This window comes from Suricata suricatta, chromosome 11, assembly GCF_006229205.1.
Source record: "Suricata suricatta isolate VVHF042 chromosome 11, meerkat_22Aug2017_6uvM2_HiC, whole genome shotgun sequence".
Lineage (NCBI taxonomy): Eukaryota > Metazoa > Chordata > Mammalia > Carnivora > Herpestidae > Suricata > Suricata suricatta.
Window position 1 is genome coordinate 103,353,327 of NC_043710.1, and position 3,783 is coordinate 103,357,109.

The 3,783-nt window shown below is 35.1% G+C and overlaps 1 non-coding gene across 1 annotated transcript; it reads right to left on the reverse strand.

Moving 5' to 3' along the window:
* Window positions 1-987: 987 nt before the first annotated feature.
* LOC115272813 lies at window positions 988-1,094 on the reverse strand. The gene has a single exon (XR_003900471.1). It is a non-coding gene; the product is annotated as a U6 spliceosomal RNA (small nuclear RNA).
* Between the last annotated feature and the right edge of the window lie 2,689 nt (window positions 1,095-3,783).

Genomic DNA, 3,783 nt, shown 5'->3' on the forward strand with positions numbered 1-3,783 from the left:
AGGTGATGGACATTTAGGCTCTTTCCATGATTTGGCTATTGTTGACAGTGCTGATATGAACATTGGGGTACATGTGCTCCTATGCATCAGCACTTCTGTAGCCCTTGGATAAATCCCTAGCAGTGCTATTGCTGGGTCATAGGGGAGTTCTATTGATAGTTTTTTGAGGAACCTCCATACTGTTTTCCAGAGCAGCTGCACCAGTTTACATTCCCACCAACAGTGTAGGAGGGTGCCTGTTTCTCCACACCCTTGCCAGCATCTATAGTCTCTTGATTTGTTCATTTTAGCCACTCTGACTGGCGTGAGGTGGTATCTCAGTGTGGTTTTGATTTGTGTTTCCCTGATGATGAGTGATGCTGAGCGTTGTTTCATGTGTCTGTTGGCCATCTGGATGTCCTCTTTGGAGAAGTGTCTGTTTAGGTCTTCTGGCCATTTGTTCACTGGATTATTCATTTTTCGGGTGTGGATTTTGGTGAGTTCCTTGTAGATTTTGATTTCTAGCCCATTATCTGATATGTCACTTGCAACTATCTTTTCTCATTCCATCACTTGCCTATTAGTTTTCTTGATTGTTTTCTTTGCAGAGCAGAAGCTTTTTATGTTGATGAGGTCCCAGTAGTTCATTTTTGCTTTTATTTCTCTTGCCTTTAGGGATGTGTCGAGCAGGAAATTGCTGCAGTTGAGGTCAAGGAGGCTGTTCCCTGCTTTCTCCTCTAGGGTTTTGATGGTTTCCTGTCTCACATTCAGGTCCTTCAGCCATTTTGAGTTTATTTTTGTGTGTGGTATAAGAGAGTAGTCTAGTTTCGTTCTTCTGCATGTTGCTGTACAGTTCTTCCAGCACCACCTGCTAAGGAAGCTGTCTTTTTTTCATTGGGTACACTTTCCTGCTTTGTCAAAAATTAATTGGCTGTACATTTGTGGGTTCAGGTCTGGGTTCTCTATTCTATTCCATTGGTATATGTGTCTGTTTTTGTGCCAGTACCAAAAAATATGGAACGCTTCATGAATTTGCGTGTCATCCTCGCGCAGGGGCCACGCTAATCTTCTCTGTATTGTTCCAATTTTAGTATATGTGCTGCCGAAGAAAGCACCACAATATTAATTCTTATCCGTGAGCACAGTATATCTTTCTATTTGTGTTGTCTTTAATTTCTTTCATCAGTGTCTTCACATTTTCAGAGTATAGGTCTTTCGCCTTCTTGGTTACATTTATTCCTAGGTATTTTATTGTTTTGATGTCATTGTGAATGGGATGGTTTTCTTAATTTCTCTTTCTGATAGTTGGTTATTAGGGTGTAGAAACACAACAGATTTATGTGTATTTTTGTATTCTGAAACTTGACAGGGTTTACCAGTGCTAACAGGTTTTTTTTGGTGGGATCTTTAGGGTTTTAGTACCATGTCATCTGCAAATGGTGACAGTTTTACTTACTCCTTGTCAATTTGGATGCCTTCTATTTCTTGTCTGACTGCTGTGGTGAGGACTTTCAGTTGAATAAAAGTGTTGAGAGTAGGTATCCTTGTTTCTGATCTTAGAGGAAACATTTTGAGTTTTTCTCCATTGAGTATACTGGTTTTTTTTTTTTTTCATATGTGAACTTCATGAGGTATGTTCCTTCTATATCCCCTTTGTTCAGAGTTTTTATCTCTTTATTGAGTTTTTCTAATATAATGCATGGATGTTTTTCTTTGTAAAATGCTTTTATCTTCATCTATTGAAATGATCATATGATTTTTATGCTTCATTTTGTTAATTTGGGGTTTCATGTTGATTTGTGGATTTAAATTTTTTTAAATATTTATTTTATTTTGAGAGAGAGAATGCAAGCAGGGGAGGGGCAGAGTGAGAGGAAGAGAGAGAGAGAGACCCAAACACTTTCAGTGCAGAACCCAGTGTGGGGCTCAATCTCATGACTGTAAGATCATGACCAGAGCCAAAATTGAGAGTTAGATACTCAGCCAACTGAGTTACCCAGGCACCCCAATTTGTGGGTATTGAACCATCCTTGCATACCTGGAATAAATCCCACATGGTGTTTGATCCTTTTAATGTATTATTAAATTTGGTTTGCTAATATTTTTTGAGGATTTTCCTTCTATGTTTATCAGAGATATTGGGTTGTAATTGAATTATTTTGTGTGTCTGGTTTTGGTATCAGGGTAATGCTGGCCTCATAGCATAAATTTGAAAGTTTCTTCCTCTACAAGTTTTTGAATAATTTGACAAGTATAAGCATTAACTCTTAATTAAGTGTAGAATTCACCTATGGATCCATCTGGCCCTGGGCTTTTTTGGGGGGAATTTTTCATTATAGATTTAGTTTCATGATTTGTAATTGGTCTATTCAGTTTGTTTTTCTTCTTCTTCTTGATCCAGACCTTGGAAGGTTGTATATTTTTAGAAATTTATCCATTTCTTCTTGGTTGTTAAATTTGTTGGCATATAATTATATTATTGCAATTCTTATAATGTTGCTTTACAAGGCTTTGCATTTCTGTGGTGTTGGTTGTAACTTCCTTTTTTTGGACTTTATTTATTTAGGTGTTCTGTCTTTTATTCTTGATGAGTATGGCTAAAGATTTATCAATTTTGTTTATCTTTTCAAACAACCAACTCTTAGGTTTTTTTTAAATCTCTATTTCATTTATTTGTGCTTTGATCTTTATTATTTTCTTCTCATTTGGGGCTTTTTTTCTTTTCCTAGTTCCTTCAGGTATAAGGTTAGATTATTTATTGAAGATTTTTCTTGAAGTAGGCTCATATTACTATAAATTTTCATCTTAGATTTGCTTTTGATACATCCCATATGTTTTGGAATGTTGTGTTTTCATTTTCATTTGTCTTCAAGTATTTTTAAATTTCTTCTTTGATTTCTTCATTGACCCACTAGTTATTTATAGTAGCATGGTTTGGTTTTGTATGTTATTTAGCCCCCATGTGTTTGTGTTTTTTCCTTTTTCCCCCCTTGTAATTGATTTCTAGTTTGAGATAATGTGATTAGAAAAGATATTTAACATGAATTCAGTCTTCTTAAATTTATTAAGACTTGTTCTTGTGGGTATTGAGACATCCTTGCATCCCTGGAATAAATCCCACTTGATCAGGAGAGTTATGTGATCTATCCTGGAGAATGTTCCCAGAGCACTTGAAAAGAATGTGTATTCTGTCGTTGGGTGGATGTTCTTTCTGTGTATAGCTATTAAGTTCATTTGGTCTAATGTGTTAAGGACACTGTTTCCTTATTGATTTCTTTTTGTTTGTTTGTAAGATCTACCCATTGATGTTTTAAAGTCCCCTACTATTACTGTATTACTGTCAGTTTCTCCTTTCATGTGTGTTAATATTTGATTTATATATTTAAGTTCTTATCTGGTTCATAGCTATTTACAACTATTACATCTTCTTGCTAAATTGATCCTTTTATCATTATATAATGCCCTTCTTAGTCTCTATCAACTTATATTTTCTTGATTATTAATGAAGTTGAGCATGTTTTATAAATTTATGGTCATTTGAAGATCCTGTTTTGTAAATTGCCTGTGCAAATTTTTGTCCTTTGTTGAGTTTTTGCTTTTGAATTTGTAATTTATTTGTAGATATTTTTGCATGCAGTGCAATGAACTTTTATTTATTTTTTAGGTTTTTATTTATTTAAATAATCTCCACACCCAACAGGGGGCTCAAACTCACAACCCTGAGATCAAGAGTCACATGCTTTTCCAACTGAGCCAGCCAAGAACTTCTTGATTTGTAGATATTCTTTAGATATTGAGAGTAAG